Source organism: Oncorhynchus kisutch, linkage group LG10, assembly GCF_002021735.2.
Source record: "Oncorhynchus kisutch isolate 150728-3 linkage group LG10, Okis_V2, whole genome shotgun sequence".
In the NCBI taxonomy this organism is placed as follows: Eukaryota; Metazoa; Chordata; class Actinopteri; order Salmoniformes; family Salmonidae; genus Oncorhynchus; species Oncorhynchus kisutch.
Window position 1 is genome coordinate 36331287 of NC_034183.2, and position 27677 is coordinate 36358963.

At 43.7% G+C, this 27677-nt stretch overlaps 1 pseudogene; it reads left to right on the forward strand.

Moving 5' to 3' along the window:
• Positions 1 to 11410, forward strand: part of LOC109897204 (GDP-mannose 4,6 dehydratase-like) — a 163864-nt pseudogene extending 152454 nt beyond the window's left edge.
• Positions 11411 to 27677: the final 16267 nt, after the last annotated feature.

Below are 27677 nucleotides of genomic sequence, written 5' to 3' on the forward strand. Positions count from 1 at the left end.
TTAATGGGTGATGTAATCGTGTGTGAGAGGACTTTCTGGCAGAGCAAAGCTAGGCAGCAGTAAGGCTAGGCTGTATACTCGTGTTATGAGATGGGAGAGATGCCAGCATTCCATCTCCACCACAGAATCAGATCGTGCCATACTTAGTTAGGTAGTTTTATTTGAACTGCGTGCTTGTGTTGTGACTGTGAGGTACTCGTTTAGTAACAATGTGTTTTGTATTTCAGCTCAGTGTGTGTGTGTTTGCGTGTGTGTGTCCATGCATCCGTACGTGCGCTTGTGTTAAACCCCGGACGTTAACAGCGTTAGCAGGGGCTGATTGGGTACTGATAGGGTTCTCTGCATGGCTCTAACCACATCTCTGTTAAGTGTTTATTGGGAGCCATTACAAATGTGAACTCTACTGAAACTCTGGGGTCGGAGAGATACTGGGGTGTAAGTTTGGCTAGATCTGGGGAGGGTGCGAGGGGTTTGGTGTGTATCCATGTAGGTGGGGTGTGGATGCTTGTAGATTTGGCCCTGCCTGGATTGGGTGTAGGGTCAAGGAGATAGAGTGCTGTGAAGGTGAGGGTGAGGAGGGGTGTAGATGGCTGTGTAGAGGGGTGTAGGTTTGGCCAGAGCTAGTGTGGGTGTGGCGGGGTAGAGGTGGAGGGGTTTATGTGGAGGTCAGGGGCTGGTCAAGTCATGTGAACAGGAAAGAGAACTCTGTGTGAACCTCACAGCAGTTTATCAGCCAGCTAATGATGCACATCAACCCTACAAGAGAGAGGGAGGGAGGGATGGAAGGGGAACAGAGGGAGAAGGGGAGGGAGGGATGGAGGGGGGACAGAGGGAGGGGGAGGGAGAGTGACAGGGAGAGAGAGAAATCCGGAGGTTAGTAAAGGTAGGAATAGAAAGAGAGTGTGAGAGAGAGGTAGGGAAAGAGAGAGAGAGGGAGAGGCAGGGGTTCACGTTAGTGTATTTTGTTGAAAAATCGGTGTACATCACATCACTCAACTCCTGTATAAAACATTTTCTCTGGCTCAGAGAGAAACCGAGTTCCTTTCCCAAAGTACATCATCATCATCACACACACACACATCATCATCATCATCACAGATGGGATTATAACTGTAATTTAGCAGTTTAATTTGGATTCCAAATAAGCAGCCAGTCAAATGATCAAATAATATTACTGCATTGATGTCACTGTGTTTGATATGTTAGTCTTTCCTGTGATAATTACTTGTAGCACACATGAGGATGGAGATTTCTGGTCATTTTGGCCTTCTTAGCTGCCTTGACTGATTCCTTGGAATGAAACAGAAATGTGGCACGCTTAGTCAGGAATTAATTTGCTGATGATATTCCCAATCAAAAAAGGATCTAAGTCATTCAACACTCAGTCAAATACTCATACAGTGCATTACACACAAACACACACACACACTCACACACACACACACTCACACACACACCCAGGTGAGTTTGGGAAACCCTGATTTAGCAGACGCTATTATCCAAAACTATTTACAGTTGGTGCATTCAATCAATCAATAAAATGTACCGTATTTATAAAGCCCTTCTTACATCAGCCGATGTCACAAAGTGCTGTACAGAAACCCAGCCTAAAACCCCAAACAGCAAGCAATGCAGGTGTAGAAGCACTGTGGCTAGGAAAAACTCCCTAGGAAAGGCAGGAACCTAGGAAGAAACCTAGAGAGGAACCAGACTGTGAGGGGTGGCCAGTCGTCTTCTGGCTTTGCCGGGTTGAGATTATAACAGTACATGGCCAAGATGTCCAAAATTTCATAGATGACCAGCAGGATCCAATAATAATAATAATAATCACAATGGTTGTAGAGGGTGCAACAGGTCAGCACCTCAGGAGTAAATGTCAGTTGGCTTTTCTTAGCCGTTACACATAAAGAAACGTACAGTCAATAACAAAAAATAACAAAAAATAGAAAAATCAATGTAAATGTAGAAGAGTAGAGAGGCAGGTAATAAATAGTCCCTAGAGGCAAAAATCATTGCAATTTAGCATTAATACTGTAGAGATAGATGTGCAGATGATGATGTACAAGTAGAGATACTGGGGTGCAAAAGAGCAAGAGGCTAAGTAATAATATAGGGACGAGGTAGTCGGGTGTGTGATTTACAGATTGGCTGTGCACAGGTACAGTGATCGGTAAGCTGCTCTGACAGCTGATGCGTAAAGTTAGAGAGGGAGATATGAGACTCCAGCTTCAGAGATTTTTGCAATTCGTTCCAGTCATTGGCAGCTGAGAACTGGAAGGAAAGGCGGCCAAAGGAAGTGTTGCCTTTGGGGAAGACCAGTGCAATATAACTGCTGGAGTGCATGCTACGGGTGGGTGTTGCTATGGTGACCAGTGAGCTGAGACAAGGCAGGGTTTTACCTAGCAAAGACTTATAGATGACCTGGAGCCAGTGGGTTTGGTAACGGATATGTAGTGAGGGCCAGCCAATGAGTGCTTAAGCAGTGAATAAAACAAACTTAGGGAGGAGGCTTCTAATATTTACATGTATGAAACCAATGCTTTTACGATTACAGATGTCAACAAATGAGAGCATCTGGGGAATGGGAGTGATGCTGGGGGCTGCAGGACCTGGGTTAACCTCTACAACACCAGAGGAACAGAGGAGGAGTAGGATAATAATACAGCTAAAGGCTATAAGAACTGGTCGTCTAGTGCGTTCGGAACAGTGAGTAAAAGGAGCAGGTTTCTGGGCGCGGAAGAATAGGTTCAAGGCATAATGTACAGACAAGGGTATGGTAGGATGTGAGTACAGTGGAGGTAAGCCTAGGCATTGAGTGACAATGAGAGAGGTGTTGTCTCTAGAGGCACCATTTAAGCCAGGTGTGGTCATCACGTGTGGGGGGTGGAACTTAAGGGCTAGCTAAGGCATCTTGAGCACAGCTGGAGGCTCTACAGTGAAATAAGACAGGAAGTACTAACCAAAACAGCAGTAGACAAGGCATATTGACATTAGGGAGAGGCATGTATGCCGAGTGAAAATAGGGTCCAGTGAGTAGCTAGGTGAGCTGGAGGCACAGCGATTCAGACAGCTAGCAGGCCGGGGCTGCTCTTTTGGGATAAGGGGCAACATTTTCACATTTGGATGAATAGTGTGCCCAGAGTGAACTGCCTTCTACTCTGTCCCAGATGCTAATAATATATGCATATTATTATTAGTATTGGATAGACAACACTCTGAAGTTTCTAAAACTGTTTGAATGATGTCTGTGAGTATAACAGAACTCATATGGCAGGCAAAAACCTGAGAAAAATCCAATCAGGAAGTGGGACATCTGAGGTTTGTAGTTTTTCAAAGCTTGGCCTACCAAATACACATTCAAATATGTATAAAGTTGCACCTCCTACGGCTTCCACTAGATGTCAACCGTCTTTAGAATCTTGAAAGAGGATTCTACTATAAAGGAGGAGCTCATGAGACCTCTTTGAGTCAGTGGTCTGGCAGAGTGTCTCAGTCTCGTGACGCGCGCTCCCGACAGGGTTACCTCTCATTCCAGTGCTTTTCTTCAGACAAAGGAATTCTCCGGTTGGAACATTTTTGATGTTTTATGTTAAAAACATCCTAAAGATTGATTACATACATCGTTTGACATGTTTCTAAAAGACTGTAACAGAACTTTCCGAGTTTTTGTCTGGACGAAGTGCCTGCGCCTCATGAAGATGGATTACTGGGCTGATCACGCTAACAACAAGTGGCTATTTGGACAGAAATTATGGACTTTATGGAACTTTATGGAACAAATCAGTCATTAATTGTCGAACTGGGATTCCTGTGAGTAAGTCATCAAAGGTAAGTGAATATTTATGGTGTTATTTCCAGCTTCTGTTGACTCCAAAATGGCGGATATTCCTCTGGTTGTTTTGGGTTCTGAGCACCGTTCTCAGATGATGCTTTTTCCGTAAAGTTTTTAAAAAATCTGACACAGCGGTTGCATTAAGGAGAAGTCTATCTTTAATTATGTGAATAACAGTTGTATCTTTTATCAATGTTTTATGAGTATTTCTGCAAAATTACCAGATGTTTTGGAATCAAAACATTACTGCACGTAACGCGCCAATGTAAACAGATTTCTGGATATAAATATGCACATTATCGAACAAAACATACATGTATTGTGTAACGTGATGTCCTATGAGTGTCATCTGATGAAGATCATCAAAGGTTAGTGATTAATTTGATCTATATTTCTGCTTTTTGTGACTCCTATCAGTGGCGGGAAAAATGGCTGTGTTTTTTTGACTTGGCTATGACCTAACATAATCATATGTTGTGCTTTCACTGTAAAGTATTTTTGAAACACGATGGGTAGATTAACAAGATGTTTATCTTTCATTTGCTGTATTGGACTTGTTAATGTGTGAAAGTTACATATTTCTGAAAAATATTTTGGAATTTCTCCCGCTGCCTTTTCAGCGGAATGTTTTCGAGGGGTTCCGCTAGCGGAACACCTGCCATAGAAAGGTTCAGATAGCTAGATGGGACAACCACAAATGTCAGTCATAGTAAGTTCTTTTTTATTCAATAAAGTAATTGCTAGTGGGGGGGGTTAATAATTGGGTGCGAGGGTGGGTGCTGTCAGATTATTTAAGATACTCTTTGAAGAGGTAGGGTGTCAAATGTTTTCGGAAGATGGGTAGGCACTCTGCTGTCCCAAGAGACCAGAGGTTGGGGTGCAGGTTTTGAGCATAGCCTGAAGGTAGGGAGGGGCATTTCGTCAAGTTGCTCCGTAGGCTAGTACCATGGTTTTGCATTGGATGATAGCTTTGACTAGAAGCCGGTAGAGTGTGCTGATGAGCGAAGTCACATTTGAGAACTTCGTAAGATTGAATATCAGGTGGGCTGCGTCAGGAATCGATCTAGGAGGATGAGAACAATGGATAGAGAGTCAGCTTTGGCAGTGCAGAAAACCTCCGTGACACAGAGGAGAGCAGTCTCGGTTGAGTGACCCGTCTTGAAGCCTGACTGGTTAGGGTCAAGAAGATTGTTCGGAGAGACATAGAGAGAGAGTTGGTCAGAGACAGCCCTCTCAAGTGTTTTTGAAAGGAAAAAAAGAATGGGTCGAGTGTTGGTTTCTTGAGGGGGGATCGGCTCTGGCCATTTTGAAGTCAGAGGGGATGCAGCCAGTGGTCAGGGATGAGTTGATGAGGGAAGCGAGGAATGGGAGAAGGTCTCCAGAGAAGGTCTGGAGAAGGGAGGAAGGGATGTGGTTGAGCGGGCAGGTTGTCGGGCGGTTGGACCTCACTAGTCACAGAATTTAATCTAGAGAGACAGGGTAGAAAGAAATCAAATCAAATCAAATGTTATTGGTCAAATACGCATGTTTAGCAGATGTTACTGTGGGTTTCGTAAAATGCTTGTGTTCCTAGCTCCAACAGTGCAGTATTATCTAACAATACACACAAATCTAAAAGTAAAAGAAAGGAATTAAGAAATATGTAAATATTTGGACGAGCAATGTTGGAGTCCAGAGTTGAAATATAGAAATATAGATAGATTATATGTATACATGATGGGATGTATAGACATTAAGGACAGCATGTGGATAGAATATATAGTATATCTGAAGAATATGTAAATATTCATGTAGAATAGTACATGTAGAGCAATAGTTGAATAGGATGGACTTGACTATAATACAGTTTATACAGTGCATTCGGAAAGTATTCAGATCCCTTGACTTCTTCCACATTTTGTTACGTTACAGCCTTATTCTAAAATGGATTCAATAGTTTTCTTCCATCATTAATCTACACACAATACACCATAATGACAAAGCAAAAACAGGTTTTTACACATTTTAGCAAATTGTGCAAAAAAAAACTAACATTTATAATGAAATATCACATTTGCATAAGTATTCAGACCCTTTATTCAGTACTTTGTTGAAGCACCTTTGGCAGCGTTCACAGCTTTGAGTCTTCTTGGGTATGGCGATACAAGCTTGGCACACCTGTATTTGGGGAGTTTCTCCCATTCTCCTCTGCAGATCCTCTCAAGGATTAAGACGGGAGGAGGATTAAGAAGGGAGGAGAAGGTAGAAAAGTGGTTCCTAGAGTTAGAGGCAGAAGATTGACATTTTGAGTGATAGAACGTGGCTTTAGCAGCGGATACAGAGGAGAGAGGAGGGAGTGAAAGGATGATACAGTTAAACCTCCAGAAGTTCGTTTTCCTTTTCGCTCAGCTGCCTGTAGCCCTTTTCTGTAACACACACACTCTCAGTTATTGAAAGAACAGTGGAATTAAACACAAACATACTCAGAGATACCCAACTCTGATTGGTTAACCAGTCTGTCAATCATACACAGATCTTCTCTGATTGGCTGGTCTCTAGAGTGGTAGTCTGGGAAGGCCAATAAGGATCGTGGGGTGAGGTCAGGGGTCACCCCAAATTGGCCCCAGACACAACCGCTTCCAAACCCCAGGGGAATTATGGGTAATGAACATTCCATCATCACCACTGACTAGGGGCAATGTTAACTCTACCTTCATCCTCCCTACACACAACTGGGAAAAAAGGGTCCATATCAGGGGATAGCTTTACATGCCACGTTTTTGATATTATATACAGACCATTTCTGATGCATTTTTTTAGTTTTGTGGATTTGCACCATATCCTGACACATTCTGAATCAAGATATGTCTTTTAGACATAATACATTTGGGATTCCTCCGAATATCACACGTGGACATTTCCTGTGTCCGGATCTGGGTTCATTCAATATCCTGAGATATGTGACATCCTATTATCTCTCTACATGCTGAAAAATACTGACTGTATCCATCTCATATCTGTGTTTTCTCAGACCTTACGAACACCCAGTGAAGTAGTGACACGTGACATACGCCTGGTTTCCTGAAACGAGTCACATTACATTTCATGTAAAAAATATCTACTGAAGTTATGTTTTTTTTTTTATACGGATCCATAAATGATCAGGAAATGACTACAGATATAATACATTTCTGAAAGTACGTGGATTTGTTTATGCCTAAGTATAAATGCTTACAAATGTCAGCATGTTGACGCATGTAAGCGTCTGCACACGCATCAGGGGCGTGTCTTGAAGGGATCTCACCCCAGATATCTCCCTGGACTCAGACGGTAGCAGGTCCAGTTTGGATGCATGCAGAAACTGTTCCATTACGGAGAATATCCTAGCTCCATATATGAAATTAAGGACATCCGTATCTGGCGCATGTCTAAAATGATAAATAGATATAGTTAAAAGATATCCCCTGATATTGACCCTTTTCGCCCAGTAGCACACGCATTTCAATCAGGCTTCTATGACACACCCAAAGAGAGAGAGAAAGAGAGACAGATAGTCAGAGAAAGAGAATACTTCTGGTAAACAGCAATGGTTTATTGTGACTGATCATCCAATGAGAGACAGAGGTTGTCTACTCTCCAGGTATGTGTGTGTGTGTGTGTGTGTGTGTGTGTGTGTGTGTGTGTGTGTGTGTGTGTGTGTGTGTGTGTGTGTGTGTGTGTGTGTGTGTGTGTGTGTGTGTGTGTGTGTGTGTGTGTGTGTGTGTGTGTGTGTACGTGTGTACGTGTGTACGTGTGTACGTGTGTACGTGTGTGTGTGTATGCTATCTCATTCTGTGAGTGATTTATACAGGGTGTGAATATGAGAGCAGAGGGAGAAGAGATCAAATGTGTGGAGCGAGATGGCCAACTGCTGCTGTGTCCAACTGCACCGCATTAAACGTGCTGATGGGCTTATTACACATACACACACACACATACTTTCACTCTCTCTCTCTCTCTTTCTCCCTCTGTCTCTCTCTCTCTCTCACACACACACATACACACTCCTCCAATTATAGCCCAGTGTGTTGATATGCTTTTTTGAGAGCTATGATGAGAGGAGAAACAGAGAGAAGCACTGAGAGTTAATGTCACTTCAGTAGGAATCTCTCTACATGCACACACACACACACACACACACACACACACACACACACACACACACACACACACACACACACACACTCACACTCACAATCACAATCACACTCACTAACTAGAGGTTTTCACAGGTCCAAAAAGTGGGACCCGTTCCAAAATGGACCTGGGGCTTTCCCACCCAGACCCAATATGAATAATTTAGTTTTTTTTAAATATGGAGACCCGTTCCGAACAGACTCGACGATGACTAAGCCCGTTCCGTATAGACCTGACCGGATCCAGACCTGATCTGAGTGAGGGTAGCAGCAGAAATGACCTTTTTTAAGTTACTTTATTACCCAGAGCTGAGAAGAGAGAGAGAGGTACCGCTCTAGCAGGCGCGGGAGGGGTCTTACTGTAAGCAAGTGACAAGGAGAGCTAGGCTAATGAAGACTGCAGTGCATACGCGTTCTCATCCTACAGTTACAAATAACAACAACTACATTCAGAATATTAAGTAGCAGCCTACATTTGCTCTATCCATCTCCTTTAACTTTTAATTCCGTAATTTTGATCCATCCTCCGTTGATTAAATAACTCCTAACCTTCCACACACGGAGGCTCTATAACTGTAGCCTATCGCCGCTTTGATCACTTCTGATTGACCAACAACAAGTTACACGCGCCAGGCTCCACTCTCGTGAAAAGCAAGAGCAGTAGAATCAATTATCAAATGCATCTCTCCCTCTCGACTGCAGCTTTCACATTTGAATCTATACGGGCCCTTCGGATAAATCAGTTAAAATGACACGTACCCGAGACCCGTGAGAATCATGTCAGATCCGACCCAAACCCGTGACATTTCGAATTCTGGATCCGGACCCACATGGGTCCTGGATCGGGTCTCGGGGATTCGGGTACAAGTGGATCTGTGAAGACCTCTGACACACACTCACACACTCACACACAAACACGCACACATAGTCTCCCATCTGGAATTCAGCTCTAAGCATCAGGAATTAAAGGAATCTTACTGCTCTTAAGGAGGTGTGGATGTGTATGCGTGTGTGTTATGCATGCATAGCGTGTGCGTACGTGTGTGTTCCTCCCTGGCGAGGTGGTGTAATCAGAGATGAGGTGTTAGGGGGAAACTTTCTGACCTTTAAGCTCACGTTCACCATAAATAGTATGGAATTATCTGTAGACACTCTCCTCTCTCTGACCAAATCTCAGATGGCAACCTATTCCTTTTATAGAGCACTACTTTTGACTTGGGCCCATAAGGCTTTGGTCAAAAGTAGTGCACTATGTAAAGAATAGAGTGCCGTTTGTGACATGCCCTCTGACTTTCTAATATCGTGCATCTCAGACCCAGGACGATCAGCTTTCACTGCTTTCAGAGGGATATAGGCTAATAATCTTTCTATTCTCTTCTCTGTATGGGCCAGGCTTGGAAGATTTTGAACATTAAAACAAGTCAAGACTAGTGATGGTTGATGTTACTGTTTTTGTCGCTGTAGAGCAACGCAATCTCAGAAAGTAGGTCTCTCTATTCTGTGCGTTTGAAAGTGGACACAATATGGGTGTGTGTGTTTGTGACTGTAAGAAAAAAATACTATTCAAGCATGTGCATGTGTTTATGAAAAGTGAGAATACTGTGAATTTGTATGCGTTTGAAAGATAAAATACTATGACAGAGTGTGTGCCAGCACAAAAAGCCTCTGGGAGCTCTCTCTCCTCCTTTCCCACGGTACGTGTCCCATGAGCCTTTGCGGTGACGTCAGGACAGTGGTTTGGGTGGTGTGGTCCCCCCTTTCTGAGGTCACAGGTTCACTTCCTGTCTGTCAGGAACAGGAACATGTTGGCTCTACTCCAATCTGTGTGACCAATCATGTGTCTGTCTGTCTGTCTGTCTGTCTGTCTGTCTGTCTGTCTGTCTGTCTGTCTGTCTGTCTGTCTGTCTGTCTGTCTGTCTGTCTGTCTGTCTGTCTGTCTGTCTGTCTGTCTGTCTGTCTGTCTGTCTGTCTGTCTGTCTGTCTGTCTGTCTGTCTGTCTGACTGTCTGTCTGTCTGTCTGTCTGTCTGTCTGTCTGTCTGTCTGTCTGTCTGTCTGTCTGTCTGTCTGTCTGTCTGTCTGTCTGTCTGTCTGTCTGTGGGGGCTGATGCTTCAGGAGGAAGAGCCAGAGGACTTGGCCATAGCGACAGGGGAGGTTCATAGTGTCAGGGAGTTTGTGGAGAAGTCCAGTGGGCAAAACCATTGTGTAAGTATACACACACGCATGCCATGCATGCACAAACAGAAAAGCACACACGACACATACCCGCATCTGTGAGTCAGAGAAGTACCCAGTTAGATGTACACACCTGTGAATGTTCACATCATGTTGTGGTAGAGGCAGATCAGTCAGACAGAGAGGTGTGTGACATGTTTTGTCTGCTACAGACCTTACAGCAACAAACTACCCACCGGAAGGGAAGAGGGAGTGATAAAGAGGAAAGAGAGATAGAGGGGAAAGAAGAGGTAGACACCAGGACAGATGTAGTTTATGGGAGTTGCCCCTGTCACTCAACTAACTGATAACATCTCTCTCTCACTCTCTCTCAATGCAATTCAATTCAAAGGGGTTTTATTGTCATGGGAAACATGTTTAAATTGCCAAAACGTGAAATAAACAAAACAACAATGACAACAACCGACAAAGTGAATTAAACAAAACAAAGACAAAAACAAACAGACATTAAGAGTAAACATTACACACACAAATAGTTATCTCTCCCTCCCTTTCTCTTTCTCCCTCTCTCTCTCCCTATATGTCTGTCAATTCAATTCAACCGGCTGTATTGGAATGGGAAACTTGTGTTTAATAAACAAAAGTGAAATAAACAATCAGAAAAGAAGAGTAAACATTACACACACATACGTTTCAAATGTTATATTATGGAAATGTACAGTGTTTTAAGAATGTGCAGCTGAGGTACAAAAGGGAAAATAAATAAATATGGGTTGTATTTACAATGTTGCTTGTGTTTCACTGGTTGCCCTTTTCTTGTGGCAACAGGTCACAAATATGTATCTCTTTCTTTCTCTCCATTCCTCCCACCGTCTCTGTCTCTCTCTCTCCAGGTGGGAGGGGAAGGATGAGAACGAGGTTGGTCGTTGCCAGGAGACAGCGGTTGTGAACATGAATGTGGACCCCAAGTACTACCGTCCTACTGAAGTGGGGAGTCGAGTGTGTGTGTGTGTGTGTGTGTGTGTGTGTGTGTGTGTGTGTGTGTGTGTGTGTGTGTGTGTGTGTGTGTGTGTGTGTGTGTGTGTGTGTGTGTGTGTGTGTGTGTGTGTTTGTGCGTGTGCGCGTTTTGATGTTGGGGAAGTGTGAAATGCTGTCGACCTAACCTGGCTGTCGATCACAACACACTTTATGCCCCACAGTGACATATGAACTTGGAATTATGTCAGCCGCACTGTGATGCGTCAACATAGACACTGGCGCTGTCAGACTCACAAACACACACCTCTCTCTCTGCATTGTGCACGTAAGGTTGCCCACACACACACTCTTGGGTTGATGACAGAGCTGTGGGCAGATGCACACTATCACAAGCAAACTGAAGAGTGAAAAGATACAGACAAATACCTGAGAATCTCATCACCTGAGAAACGGTGCCTTTTTCTTTCCTCTTATCAGAGATCAGGCTAATTAGATTTCTCATGAACAATAACATCCAACATAAATAAACAATGCATGCCACTTACAGTTTTTTTCGATTGCTAAACGACAGTGGGCACAACTGGAGTCACATGTGCAAAACTCTAACTACAGTCTGCACTACCAACAGTCACCTGAGCTAAACAGTTCACATCACCTGCAAAACTCATTCCAAGCAACACAACTCTTAACACATGGCTCAAAACACGCTCAGTGCAGCCAAACACTATGCACAACCCTCACTGAGATAACACACACTGTCACTCAGAACACACTGAGAGTAAAAACACTAGCATCAAACCAATACAGAAAATACTAACTTTTCATCTTTACAGTTTGAACAATTTCAGTGACTTCATACAAGGTAATATTTTCTTCAGAGAAAAGAGTGACATTCTTTCACATGATTTATTAACATTTTTAGAACATAACAATTCTTTAAGGTAAATGAAAATTAGCAGTTTGCTTCAATAGTCTGTAGTAATTTACGGAATTACAGTAATGAGAAAAAAAAGGTAGAAACTAAAAGTACATACTGTAATTCAAACAAATAATTGAGGGGCTAATCCTGCCTCTCTCTAGCATCAGGCCACAGGTTTTCTTCAACATCACATCTAATGTTTTCTCTTGCCATGCACCTGGGGAAGAACCTTCTGGAGTGCCTTATCCATCCCTGGCAGTCCTCTGGACTCGTGTCCTCACATCCGGCACGCATGGCTTCCAAAAGAGACATTTGGTCATGTGGGTGGTGACCAAACACTTTCCACCTCCAGGCAGAGAAAAACTCCTCTATTGGGTTGAGGAAGGGTGAATATGCAGGCAGGTACAAAACCATAAATCTGTGATGTGCTGCAAACCAATCTGTGACAGCTGCAGAGTGGTGAAAAGCAACGTTATCGCAAACTATGACAAAAACTTGGGGGTTTCTTACTGGCTCCCCCTGTTCTGCTGGCACTAGCTGAGCATAGAGCTGTTCTAGGAAAGCTATAAGCCTTTCTGTGTTGTATGGGCCAATGAGTGGTGTGTTGAGAAGCAAACCATCATTGGCCATTGCAGCACACATGGTGATATTTCCCCCCCTTTGGCCTGGAACCTCCACAGTGGCCCTTTGACCTATAACATTCCTTCCTCTGCACCGTGTTTTGGCAAGGTTAAATCCAGCTTCATCGATAAATACAAATGAATGTGGTCTTTCCAGTGCTTCCACCTCCATTACTCTCTGAAAAACAGTAAGTGCACAGTTTTACTGTAGAAATGCTAGTGTTTTTTTTTTACTTTAAATATTTTGTATAGCTGTGTATGTAACCTCAGACGTCTTACCTGGACATATTGGTATCTTTGCTCTTTTACCCGTTCACTGTTTCTCTCGAACGGTACAGTGTATAACTGTTTCATTGTAACTTGGTGTTTCTTTAGGACTCGAGCAATAGTTGTTGTGCTGACACTATTAACATTTTCAAATATATCATTATCAGCCAGCACGCTATCTTGAATCTCCCGCAGTTTTATTGCATTGTTGACAACAACCATGTCAACAATAGCATTTTCCTGCGCATCTGAAAATATTTTTCCTCTTCCCCCTGTTGGGGGCAGCCTTTGGGTCCTGTTGTAAAAATATAATTTACAGTCAAACTTACTGTAATATATATCTGTGTAAATATTCTATAATTGCAATACAAAATAGATTCCTGTAATGTTTTCATTTACTGTAAGGATGTAACTCTCACCTGTTTGCATGATGGAAAATTCGCATTACAGATGCCACTGTGGATCTTTGCAGATTGGGTTGCACCCTCAACCCTGCCTCTCTCAATGAGAGACCATGGTTCACGACATGGTCTATAAGTGTAGCCCTTATTTCATCTGAAATAACAGCTCTTTGTCTTCTTTGTCTTCCTCCACGCATCCGCCCTCTCCCTGCCACCCTTCTCCCTCCACGAACCCATCTTCCTTGTTCCATTTCCAAAATGAGTCTTTCTGAGCTCTACCTATATATACTGTAATATGTGTGTGTGTTCACTAACAAGTCTAAAACAAGACACCTGCTTAGCCTTTCAGCTGAAATTGCAATCAGCAGTGTTTGAAAGGCACAAGGCTGAAATCTATTCCGTTTTGAATGTGTGGTTCACAGTTTTGACAGCAGTGTGTTAGCATTTGAACAAAGTGCTGTAAATCCACAGTGTTGTGCAGGTTGTGGTTAAAGTCATGGGATAAGTGTGTAGAGTTTTGAAAACTGTGTTCAAGCAATGAAAAACGAACTAGAGTTTGGTCCACATGAACTGCTGCTGTGCAGACTATAGTTAGAGTTTTGCACATGTGACTCCAGTTGTGTCCACTGTCGTTTAGCAATCGAAAAAAACTGTAAAAACCATCGCCCTGACAACCATTAATATCAAACCTAAACCATTACACTAGTTGAGTGCCAAAATAAACACCAGGTGAACCCCTAAACAATGTATTCTACACTAACGAGTGGTTGTCTGAGCTCAACCTTAAAGGGATACTTTGGGATTTTGGCAATGAGGCCCTTTATCTATCTCCCTCGAGTCAGATGATCTCCTGGATAGCTTTTTTTTGTCTCTGTGTTCAGTATGAAGGAAGTTGGAGGTAGTTTCGTGAGCCAATGCTTACTTGTGTTAGCACAATGACTGGAAGTCTATGGGTATTTACTAGCATGCTAGCAGGTACCTATAGACTTCCAGTCATTGCGCCAACGCTTGTTAGCAATTGCGCTAGCGCTAGTTAGCAACTTCCTTCAAACTGCGCGTAGAGACATAAAAATGTCATCCACGAGTTCATCTGACTCTGGGGACATAGATAAAGGACCTCAATGCCAAAATCCGGAAGTATCCCTTTAACCAACCCCTGGAACTAGCTGTGACTTGTACTGCAACTACCACAGCCCAGAGAAAATGATAGCTCTATCACCTGAATGAGGCTACAGTTTATGGTTGAGGCATAAACTGCCTCAACAAGACCTGTACAACACAGCCAAACAAAAACAAAGACACTCTCCTGTTCCACACAGTGACTTATAACCTCAAATAAACCACACCAGTTTATGGTTTTACATTGCTCTATCAGCACATATCAAGGGCTACAGTACACTCCCCTACTAACCACAGTTACCACACCATCTTCAATTTCTCACAAATCTGTCAATGAGTGAAAATCAACGCCCAAGCTAGTACCTATTCTGCCAAAAAAACAGATCTGACTAAGCTCCACACCCCACCCCCCCCCCACGCACACACCACCTCTTAAGCAAACCTGCACAAGCTATCCCCCCCCCACCCCTCCTCCCATCCACAACAAATCTGCATGTATCAGTCACCCTCGATAACACTCACCAGACCAGACCAGAGCACACCTGCACAACCCCTCTGCCCTCCCCCAGCCTGCTCCCTCCCTTTGTGCGTGCTCCCCCCTATCACTCTCAGCCCAGTCTGTCCTCCCACCTCTCCTTCCCTCCCTCCCCTCTCCCGAGGGGCTATAGGGAGATAAATGAGCTCATGTCAGACACACACACACTGACAGGGCTAATGACGATTTACACACACATTAACACACAGCCTGGGGTCATACACTCACATACACTACATGCATTACTGACACTCTCACATACAGACAATAGATAAGTTGCACATAAACTAGCTGTGCTAGTGAATTGGCTATTATGCAAAGAACCATCCTATATATGAAGGTATTTGTCTAAAGAGACACTTTTTCAATGATACTCTTGTTTGACTGATGAATTGTATCCTGACCTTTGAAACATGCTCACACACGCACAGAGATCCAGACAATAACAGGTAGTTCCAGTTGAGCAGTGGAACAATGCTAAGCCGTAGGAGCAGTGTCACACATGCTTCCTGTCTTAGGGGTCAGGGATCAGAGGTTAAATGCTCCTCATTCTCTCTTCTTTCCTTAAAACCTCTCATATCCTGCCTGCCTTCACCTGGAGTGACTCAGTAGAGAGAGAGAGAGAGAGAGAGAGAGAGAGAGAGAGAGAGAGAGAGAGAGAGAGAATTAACAAAAAAACAGAGCAAACTAGAATGCTATTTGGCCCTACACAGAGAGTACACAGCGGCAGAATACCTGACCACTGTGACTGACCCAAAATTAAGGAAAGCTTTGACTATGTACAGACTCAGTGAGCATAGCCTTGCTATTGAGAAAGGCCGCCGTAGGCAGACATGGCTCTCAAGAGAAGACAGGCTATGTGCTCACTGCCCACAAAATGAGGTGGAAACTGAGCTGCACTTCCTAACCTCCTGCCCAATGTATGACCATATTAGAGAGACATATTTCCCTACATATATTACACAGATCCTCAAAGAAATCGAAAACAAATCCAATTTTGAAAAACTCCCATATCTACTGGGTGAAATTCCACAGTGTGCCATCACAGCAGCAAGATTTGTGACCTGTTGCCACGAGAAAAGGGCAACCAGTGAAGAACAAACACCATTGTAAATACAACCCATATTTATGCTTATTTATTTTATCTTGTGTCCTTTAACCATTTGTACATTGCTAAAACACTGTATATATATAATATGACATTTGTAATGTCTTTACTGTTTTGAAACTTCTGTATGTGTAACGTTTACTGTTAATTTTTGTTGTTTTTCACTTTATATATTCACTTTGTATGTTGTCTACCTCACTTGCTTTGGCAATGTTAACACATGTTTCCCATGCCAATAAAGCCCTTGAATTGAATTGAATTGAATTGAATTGAGAGAGAGAGAGAGAGAGAGAGAGAGAGAGAGAGAGAGAGAGAGAGAGAGAGAGAGAGAGAGAACTTTCTCTACCCAGTTCAACCAGTCTGTTTTACAACCATACATGTATATCTGACAAAAGGTCCTGCTCCTATTTATATCTCAGGCCTTAAGAGGGAGGACAGTGCTTCTCTCAGGTTTCTACTTTCTCTTCCCAGCCTATAAAACAGATTGCCCCGTCCTCAGGTGTGTGTGGAGGTCCATCCCATCCATCAGTCTGCAGAGATTCCTCTATAATCCTGCAGCATCACTCAGCTGTGTCTTAGTCATAATCCTCTAGGGCCTTCTCACAGATCAGAGGGTCCTGGAGTTAAAACACTACCCTAATCCTGTCCCAAACACCCTTGGGTAACCCGACACCCCATCAGGGGAAGCCCCGGTCCCCCTGGACTTTACCCCTGTGTCAGATTGCTGACAGAGGGACCCCCCCCAAACCTTACTCTGTTCTTAAACAATACACCTCACACCTGGAAAGAGAGATTATCCACTACTTTGATACATGCGGACTGTAAATTACTCTGTCCTTTTTTGTCTCTGCCTGCCTGCTTCCCTCCCTCCCTCAACACAGTTCATGTGACAGACTCTTCACTCAACACAGAAAGACCTGCAGCAAACTGACCAATAAAAGTGATAGCAAATCTAACTCACAGTATACGCTCAAACACTGAAACCATACAATGTTGCATGCCTACATTTGAGTTTAGATTCGCCAGGCTTCCCTGCCTCAGCCTGCTTGTCAGTTTCCCGCGCCCAAGCCAGGCAACAGGTTCACGCGCATCAGCAGGGGTGACCGGTTCGCTCCTGATCCCCAGGATTACCTGCCCTATTTAAGTCACTCCCTTTGGTTCCTTCCCCAGGCGTCATTGTTTCAGTTTCATGTCTGGGTGCTGTTAGTGTTTCTTGCTTTGTATTATGTTCCATTTTATTTTATTAAAACACTCGCTCCCTGAACTTGCTTCCCGACTCTCAACCCAATTGTTACAGTGTGAGTAACCTTACGTGCACAATGCAGAGAGAGGTGTGTGTTTGTGAGCCTGACAGCGCCAGTGTCTATGTTGACGCATCACAGTGCGGCTGACATAATTCCAAGTTCACGTGTCACTGTGGGGCAAAAATTGTGTTGTGATTGACAGCTCCTCTCTGTGGTTTGTCTCAGTGCCCCTCGGGCAGAGAGGTGAGGAGGGGTGGGCTCAGTGATACATTGAAATTCGTCTCTTCCGTCTCTGTTTGTTTGTTTTTCTTTATCTAATTTGTCTTCTATACCTGCAGGTCTTTCTCTCTGTGTGTCTTTATTTCCTCCCCTCTTTCTTGTAGCAATTTTTTATCGCTATCTGATTATTTCTCACTTCTCCTCCTTTCTGTATCTTTTTGTCTCTGTCTCATTTTTTTTTACCTCCACTTCTGTCTGTCTTGCTCGCCCCTCTCTGCTGGTGTCTCTATGTCTGTCGGAGTGATATGACGCAACAGTCAGGTTAGACAGGGAGACTGTGGTTAGTTGAGCATGGAGGAATTCCCTTCCAGGCGGGATTATATTTGTGGTTGAGTTGCATAGAAGCAACCCTCCTCAACCTCTCTACCCACCAACTGGGGAAGGTGAGGTTGGGAGTAAACATGAGGTAAAACAGGTGAAGCCCTTATACCTTCTATTCAGCCCCTGATCAGCCTCTGTAAGGTCATCAGCGTGTGTGTTTGTGTGTGTGTGTGTGTGTGTGTGTGTGTGTGTGTGTGTGTGTGTGTGTGTGTGTGTGTGTGTGTGTGTGTGTGTGTGTGTGTGTGTGTGTGTGTGTGTGTGTGTGTGTGCGAGCGTGCGAGCGAGCGAGCGAGCGTGCGAGAGAGAGAGAGAGAGAGAGAGAGAGAGAGAGAGAGAGAGAGAGAGAGAGAGAGAAAAAGGAAGAAAAAGACAACAGTAACATACAGTATAATTAGTGTTTAACTGTGGATGACATTCTTTCATGGAAACATAATTCGTCTCTATTTCTCATGCCCTTTCAAAAGGATGGGTTTGACGCCGGCCACGAAAGCCAAAGTGATAAACTGCATATCTATCTATATCTGTGTCTAAGAGCATCGCCTTCTGTGTCACTGGATTTGATCAACGACACAGTGACTAGTGAGATAATTGAAGTGCAGTTCCCCCAACCCTGGAGCTCCCTGCCTGTCCATGTTAGAACCTCACAATCCCATACACATATTCACGTCCACACTAAAGACACACCCCTTCACGCAGGCTCACCCAGATGATCTGTTGTCTTAGCATATCCTCTGTGTAGTTATTTTCCTTGGTTAGTCTGTCATCATGTTTAGTGGTCTCCATGGTTAGCCTGTTTAGTGGACTTTTGTGTAGTTACTTATTTGAATGTGTGGTTGTATTGCTTTTTATCCTGCTTATTTTCTTCTGCGTGTAAAGTGACTTTGGGTGTTGTGAAAAGCACGTAGATTAAAATGGATTATTAAATTATTAAACGACATTAAATAGCAAGAGGAGTTCCAAGTTCTAATGAAGAAGCCAAAAGCTTATTCCTCAGAATGTTGGGGGTTGAAACCTGTTTTGTGATTTCACTGATTTGATGCCGTCCTCAGGGTTGACACAGGTACAAACAGGAGATTATTCTTCTCTGTTGTCATTTGATTGACAGGTCTGGATTGGGCCCACAGCAGAGCCAGATACTAACGTTTTCCCAACATGAGTAATATGGAAGTGAAGGGTACAGTTCATCCAAGTCACGTACACACATTCCCTCCAACACAACACACCCACACATCATAGGACACACAGACTTAGAATAATTAGAATCATTCTACAGAAATAATGACCCAACCTATTTGAAAGAGGTCATGTAATAACACACCACAGTGGAGTGACCAATTAGGAACACAAAAGTTTATTATAAACTGGGTGGTTCGAACCCTGAATGCTGATTGGCTGACAGCCATGGTATATTAGACCGTATACCACTGGTATGACAAAACATGTATGTTAACCGCTCTAATTAGGTTGGTAACCAGTTTATAATAACAATAAATAATCTTGGGGGTTTGTGATATTTGGCCAATATACAACGGCTAAGGGCTGTATCCAGGCACTCCGCATTGCGTCGTGCTTTAGAACAGCCATTAGCCATGGTATGTTGGCCATATACCACACCCCCTCAGGCCTTATTGCTTAATTATAAAACACTACTACACATTATAAGTAACACCAGTGTTTCCCCTATAATAATTTAGCAGTGACGCACTGACACTGCTAAACCGTTGCTGCCAAGTCCCCAAGTATTCATTAATAATAATAATAATAATAATTTTAAACAAAAAATTCTCCCGGGACGCACTTTTCAGATCAGCGTGACAAGTTACCACAAGTCACATATCTTGCCCAGATTCTCATCAGATCGACCGAGAAACCTCTAGGGTAACTAGCTAGATAGCTTGTAATCCTGGAAGTGTAGCCAACCCTAGTAATAGATGTATGCGATAATTATTAGCTAAAATAGGCTGGTGATGTAACATAATTCACTTTTCATGCATAGTGGAGTAGACAACAAAAAAAGTGACCTCTGCACACTGACCCATTATAACCTACTGTAGACACAACAGCATGACAATGCAATGAGACAGGAGTGATAAAAGAGCAGGGTTTAGAATAGATCTGTGTCTCTCCTCGCTTTTGCATGGGCAGAGAGATAAAACTGCAAGGAAGGATAAACTACGCACAGATAGACAGATAGAGAGAGAGAGAGAGAGAGAGAGAGAGAGAGAGAGAGAGAGAGAGGGAGGGTGATAGAGAGAGAGAGAGAGAGAGAGAGAGAGAGAGAGAGAGAGAGAGAGAGGGAGGGAGAGAAAGAGAGAGAGAGAGAGCTAAAAAAATAAAAAATAAACACAGGTGTGTTTTGCACGATGTGAGAACATGACCATGGCATAACTGGAATAGTTGGGTTCACAAACATACCTGTGAGGCAGTTTGAAATAAAGCATACCTGTGGATGCAGACTGTTGATAAGAGTACAGATGTCTTAAGTTGGAATCCTCCCCTTTAACTAATGCGCGTCATTAAAAATAACTCCATCAACATGCCACACCTCAACAAACTTCTGTCTGAGCAGTGTGTGTGTGTGTGTGTGTGTGTGTGTGTGTGTGTGTGTGTGTGTGTGTGTGTGTGTGTGTGTGTGTGTGTGTGTGTGTGTGTGTGTGTGTGTGTGTGTGTGTGTGTGTGTGAGTCAGGAATATGACACGGAGGAGGGGGGGGGGGGGATCTACAAGTGTTAACGTCTTCCTGCTTCCTTGATGTCTGTCATTCCGGCGGTGAGTCGTGCGTAAGACGCTCATCAGAAACACACACGTCACTCCATCGTTTATTAAAGCTTCCTGATTTAGAAGAGAGGAGGACAGTGACACAAACACAATAGCTGTAGTGAGGGGAGTCAAATAAACAGTGGTGGTGTTTTGGTAACCTTTCTGAGCGCTAGCTGGTAAACCCCAACCACCCCATGTGGTTAATGCTGACTGACTGGCTGCAGTTCATATCTACTATGACAGAGTGATAAAGACACTTCTGACAGATCACCTACTGTAGCTCAGTCAACCAGCTGTATCTCTGCCTACAAAGATACTTTGCAGCACCTGGGTTAGGTGGGTTTAATGAGCGTGACCAGGGATAACTATGGGCCCTATAATTTAGGTGGTCTAATGTAAGGACTAATCTGTGTTAGTACAACTCAACCCTGATGAGCCAACCCATCGTTGGATGATGATTGTTTTTGGGGGGGGATATGTGGTCTCTTGGACCAGCGCACCATGTTACCAGAGAGACAGAACTCGTTTTCTTGCCAGAGCCTTATATTGAGAATATTGAGTGTACAAAAAAATAGGAACACCTGCTCTTTCCGTGACGTAGACTGACCGGGTGAAAGCTATGATCCCTTGTTGATGTCACTTATTAAATCCACTTCAATCCTTGTAGATGAAGGGGAGGAGCTTCGAGACGATTGAGACTGTGTATGTGTACCGTTCAGACAAGATATTTAAGTGCCTTTGAAGTTTCAAGTTCTAATGTCACATGCACAAGTACAGTGAAATGCCTTTCTTGCGAACTTAAAACCCAACAATGCAATAATCAATAACAACGTAATGCTAGAAGGAAACGCACGTGAGTGATAAGAAGACATTTTGAAGAACAGAATAAGTAGGTGAATAAGTAAGTAAGCATACTATATACAGGGTCAGCTCCAACACCGTAGTTACATGTGAAGGGATACTGGAGTGATGGAGGTAGATATATATAGGGGTGACTAGGCAACATAAATCAGGTAAACAGAGTAGCAGCAGCTTGTATTTGAGTGGATGTGCGTGTTTGTAGAGTCAGTATCGACACCTTGTAGACCCCACGTCCCTGCGAATTGAGGCTGTTCTGAGGGCAAAGGGGTGTGCAACAAAATATTTGGAAGGTGTTCTCATTGTTTTGGTTTTCATATGCCTCCACTCTGGCGGTCAGGACCTCATAAACCAGGTCCCAGAGTCCTCGTAGTCCTGTCTGTTCCTGCCTCTAAGAACCTTGTTGGATTTGTGTCCTCATTGGGTGAGGAAGAAGGATGAGTTGTGCTCTAATCGGGGGTGAGGGAGAAGGATGAGTTGTGCTCTAATCGGGGGTGAGGGAGAAGGATGAGTTGTGCTCTAATCGGGGGTGAGGGAGAAGGATGAGTTGTGCTCTAATCGGGTGTGAGGGAGAAGGATGAGTTGTGCTCTAATCGGGTGTGAGGGAGAAGGATGAGTTGTGCTCTAATCGGGGGTGAGGGAGAAGGATGAGTTGTGCTCTAATCGGGGGTGAGGGAGAAGGATGAGTTGTGCTCTAATCGGGGGTGAGGGAGAAGGATGAGTTGTGCTCTAATCGGGGGTGAGGGAGAAGGATGAGTTGTGCTCTAATCGGGGGTGAGGGAGAAGGATGAGTTGTGCTCTAATCGGGGGTGAGGGAGAAGGATGAGTTGTGCTCTAATCGGGGGTGAGGGAGAAGGATGAGTTGTGCTCTAATCGGGGGTGAGGGAGAAGGATGAGTTGTGCTCTAATCGGGGGTGAGGGAGAAGGATGAGTTGTGCTCTAATCGGGGGTGAGGGAGAAGGATGCGTTGTGCTCTAATCGGGGGTGAGGGAGAAGGATGAGTTGTGCTCTAATCGGGGGTGAGGGAGAAGGATGAGTTGTGCTCTAATCGGGGGTGAGGGAGAAGGATGAGTTGTGCTCTAATCGGGGGTGAGGGAGAAGGATGAGTTGTGCTCTAATCGGGGGTGAGGGAGAAGGATGAGTTGTGCTCTAATCGGGGGTGAGGGAGAAGGATGAGTTGTGCTCTAATCGGGGGTGAGGGAGAAGGATGAGTTGTGCTCTAATCGGGGGTGAGGGAGAAGGATGAGTTGTGCTCTAATCGGGGGTGAGGGAGAAGGATGCGTTGTGCTCTAATCGGGGGTGAGGGAGAAGGATGAGTTGTGCTCTAATCGGGGGTGAGGGAGAAGGATGAGTTGTGCTCTAATCGGGGGTGAGGGAGAAGGATGAGTTGTGCTCTAATCGGGGGTGAGGGAGAAGGATGAGTTGTGCTCTAATCGGGGGTGAGGGTCAGGACTCACTCTTTGTTTTTTGTTTGTTGTGGAACTGCTTCTTCATTGGTTTCAGCATCACAACTGGGACCCTGCAAAAGCCACCATAACCCAAGGCATGACCCCACCTCTCTCTGTCTACTACACCGAAACCCTTATGTACAGCCTTAATCCCTTAGCGCTCAGGGTCCGTGTTGAACCTGTCCTGCTATACTCTACATACCAACCGACCCCCCTTCCCAGAAAAATATACATTTTAGATTTCCAGCCCGAAATTGTTCCAAGAGAAACGGCGTCATATTAAGTTTCCAGCAGATTCGACAAGAAAAGCAGGTAAACCACTCAGCCTCAGTGTGAGCATGAGTGTGTGGGTTTGAATATGTGCACACACATTTATGGTGGGTAGTAATCATTCCTTGTGCTCCGGAGAACCCTGAGAAAAGAAAACCTCCACAGTGGGCCTGTTTGTTGCGTAATATCTGGTGCTTGACGAAGCTTGAATTATGGTCGTTATTTCAAAGTTTCCGAGTATTAGGATGGAATTCCGTTTCCTCTCCAGACATTTTACAGAGAGACCATTCAGCTGATCTGCACTCCAAATGGCACCCTATTCCGTGCTATAGTGAACTACTTTTGACCAGGGCCCACAGCGCTCTGGTCAAAACTATTGCACTATACATGGAATAGGATGCCATTTGGCTTGCAGCTAACACTCCTCTGGAGCAGGAAAGGACAGTCGGTCTGAATAACAACTACTCTTACCACAACTCCACCTCTGATTTAAAACTGTTTCATTTGATGGCCTATGGTTTTCATAACTTGTTAATGTGCTGCTCCAAAAGAAGAGTGATCTACAGTATATATATTTTTTTAAATGTAATTCGACTTTTGAAGACCTGAGTTTTATGTGCCGATTCATGTATTGAGTTACGCTAAGAACTCTCACTCTCAATGCATTACAAAGGTTTTGAGATGACAATCGCTGACATACATGGTTATTATGTAGACTTAGAATATAATAGAATAGTTTAGCGCACTTGACAGCTGGCTGGTCTTGACAGGTAGAGGTTTAGAGAGCCAGTCATTGTTGGAGCCTGAGTCTGGTTCAGGCAGTGCTGTGGTGAGAGTCCCAGGTAGCCGTGGGGAAGCCAGGGGGTTGAGTAGGACGTGAGGCCAGGTGGGGTGCGCCGCCTGTGGGTTGAGCCAGTGCAGCGGAGACCAGAGACCTCCACCTGAACCATGGAAGTCTGGAGTGAAAAGTGCTGAGGCTGCACTCTGTATGCCCCTTTAACAGGGTGCTATTTTATTTCCATCTTACCTAGCTGTTAAAAAGAGGATAGGTTATGGCAGCCTGTTAGTCAGTTTATTGTGTTAGCTCTATGGTTTAAAAAAAAACTACCTTTCAGCTAATAAAAGTGAAAGGAAAATGGAACACCCAGTCAGTTGCACAACATAATACATTAAACCGAAATGTGTCTTCCTCATTTAACCCATCCCATTAAAATATGACCCCATAAGGATGTCGTACCTGGCCTTAATAGGTCCAAATTAATTATTTTCATTATGGCAGGTCATTTATTCTCAAAAATCGGTTTATAGTCCATTGTGCCATTATTTACTTTGACGAAAACTGGTCCTTTGAAAAATACTCATGTTATTGGTGTTATTGGTTGCTATGCAGTACAAGGTAGAGGTTATGGATTCCTCACTATGACTCCTCAGATGATTTGTAATTGGATAAAGTGTAATAGGATAAAGTGTAATAGGATAAAGTGTAATAGGATAAAGTGTAATAGGATAAAGTGTAATAGGATAAAGTGTAATTGGATAAAGTGTAATTGGATAAAGTGTAATAGGATAAAGTGTAATAGGATAAAGTGTAATAGGATAAAGTGTAATAGGATAAAGTGTAATAGGATAAAGTGTAATAGGATAAAGTGTAATTGGATAAAGTGTAATAGGATAAAGTGTAATAGGATAAAGTGTAATTGGATAAAGTGTAATAGGATAAAGTGTAATTGGATAAAGTGTAATAGGATAAAGTGTAATAGGATAAAGTGTAATAGGATAAAGTGTAATAGGATAAAGTGTAATAGGATAAAGTGTAATAGGATAAAGTGTAATAGGATAAAGTGATAAGAAGGGAAGCGAGAGGTTTCCACATGGACCAATAATAAATAAATAAAACATGTATTTTTGTACTATTTTTATTATTGCGAACTCAGTCTGGGTCTCAACTTACAGTTAAGAGTTAGAATAATAGAGATGTACTCAAGGTGCAATTTCGGCGTTTGCATCAGCAGTTACTCAATTAGCCCATGTCAGTAAAAATACATCTGATTGGTAACTTAGTCTAGCGGTCAGCTAAACTTGTATAGTAAGCATGGTCGAATTACCAACCAGGGTGGGGCCTATTGATCATCAGTTATCATTTTAAAAACTGCAAACATTTGCCTCCACCCTATGGCAAAATGTGTCGAATTGATGGAAACTAGCTGTAAAACTGCACATTCTTCTCTCCACCCCGTGTTAAAATGTGTAGAATTGCACTAAATTAACTTTGAAACGAGCCACTGCAGCCCCTCATGATGAGTTCAGTGTTTTTGTTGCCCCTAACCCCATCAAAGTTGCCCATCCCTGATATAAGGAATAGGATGCCATTTTGGACACAGTCAGCCAGTTTGGAGACGTTGATAGATTGAGGTGAACGTCTGAACACCAGACAGACATAAAGAAACTATTTCTTATTTTATGAGTGGCGTGATTTATCCACAGAACAAGCTTTGTCGAGCAGCGCCCTGTTCCACTCCGCTTGGCCCTTAAATTTACAATGTTTGACACCAAACTGGCGATCAGCACTCGAGGCTATGGATGTCTGGCAGCAAACCACACTTCTTTCACACAAAGGAAGCATGAAATATTCGCAATATTTTAAAAGGTTTCCTTATATTAGGGAGGAATTGGATGTCCTTTCCAAGACTCGAGGGTCACCCTAGAGCCAATCACGTTCCTTCACCTGGAAGTTTGCTTTCTGGAAGAATCCTTGTTATGTGACCAGGGTTGCATCCCAAATGGCATCCTATTTCCTATATAGTGCACTACTTTTGACCAGAGCCCTATGGGTACAAAGGTAGTGTGCTATTATAGGGAATAGGGTACCATTTGGGATACGGTCCAGGCTTCTCAGAGTGGATGTAATTACAGGATGTCTGCAATTCAATATGCGATTTGAAGTTTTGTCATAATTCAGTCCAGTTCTGTTTGTTCGGCACTTTTAATTTACATAGACGTCAACTTCCCAAAAGTACTAAAAATCTAACACCATACCAAGGAGTCAGTTTCAGACCCAAGGAAAACTGTCCCCTCCTTTAGGGGAAAGCCACCATTTTCTAATCAGCCTATAGGCAGGATCTCAGTTTGAGCCCACCACTTCCCAGTGACACCCCCCTTAGCGCTCACATCCATAGCCATGAAGTGCTTTGAAAGGCTGTTCATGGCTCACATTAACATCATTATCCCAGAAACCCTAGACACGCTCAAACAGATCCACAGATGATGCAATCTCTATTGCACTCCACACTGCCCTTTCCCACCTGGACAAAAGGAACACCTACATGAGAATGCTATTCATTGACTACAGCTCAGTGTTCAACACCATATTGCCCTCAAAGCTCATCACTAAGCTAGGGATCCTGGGACTAAACACCTCCCTCTACAACTGGATCCTGGACAACACATTTTCCATGCTGATCCTCAACACCAGAGCCCCTCAGGGGTGTGTGCTCAGTCCCCTCCTGTACTCCCTTTTCACCCACGACTGCACAGCCAGGCACGACTCCAACACCATCATTAAGTTTGCAGATGACACAACAGTTGTAGGCCTGATCACTGACAATGACGAGACAGCCTATAGGGAGGAGGTCAGAGACCTGGCCAAGTGGTGCCAGAATAACAACCTGTCCCTCAACGTAATCAAGACAAAGGAGATGATTGTGGACTACAGGAAAAGGCGGACCGAGCACTCCCCCATTTTCATCAACAGGGCTGTAGTGGAGCATTTTGAGAGCTTCAAGTTCCTTGGTGTCCACATCACCTACAAACTAGAACCATCCAAACACACGAAGACAGTCGTGAAGAGGGCACGACAAAACCTCTTCCCCCTCAGGAACTAAAAAGATTTGGAATGGGTCCTCAGATCCTCAAAAGGTTCTACAGCTGCAACATCATCATTGCATCACTGCCTGGTACAGCAACTGCTCAGCCTCTGACTGCAAGGCACTACAGAGGGTAGTGCATAAGCTCAGTACATCACTGGGGCTAAGCTGCCTTTCATCCAGGACCTCTACACCAGGCGGTGTCAGAGGAAGGCCCTAAAAATTGCCAAAGACTCCAGCCACACCAGTCATGGACTGTTCTCTCTGCTACCGCATGGCAAGCAGTACCAGAGCTCCAAGTCTAGGAACAAAAGGCATCTTAATAGCTTTTACCCCCAAGCCATAAGACTCCTGAACAGCTAAACAAATGGCTACCCGGACTGTGCATTTTTTACTTATTTTTTTAATTTTACATTTTTTCTTTACTTATCTATTGTTTACCTAATACTTTTTTTTTAACTGCACTGTTGGTTAAGGGCTTGTAAGTAAGCATTTCATTGTAAGGTACCTGTTGTATTCGCCGCACGT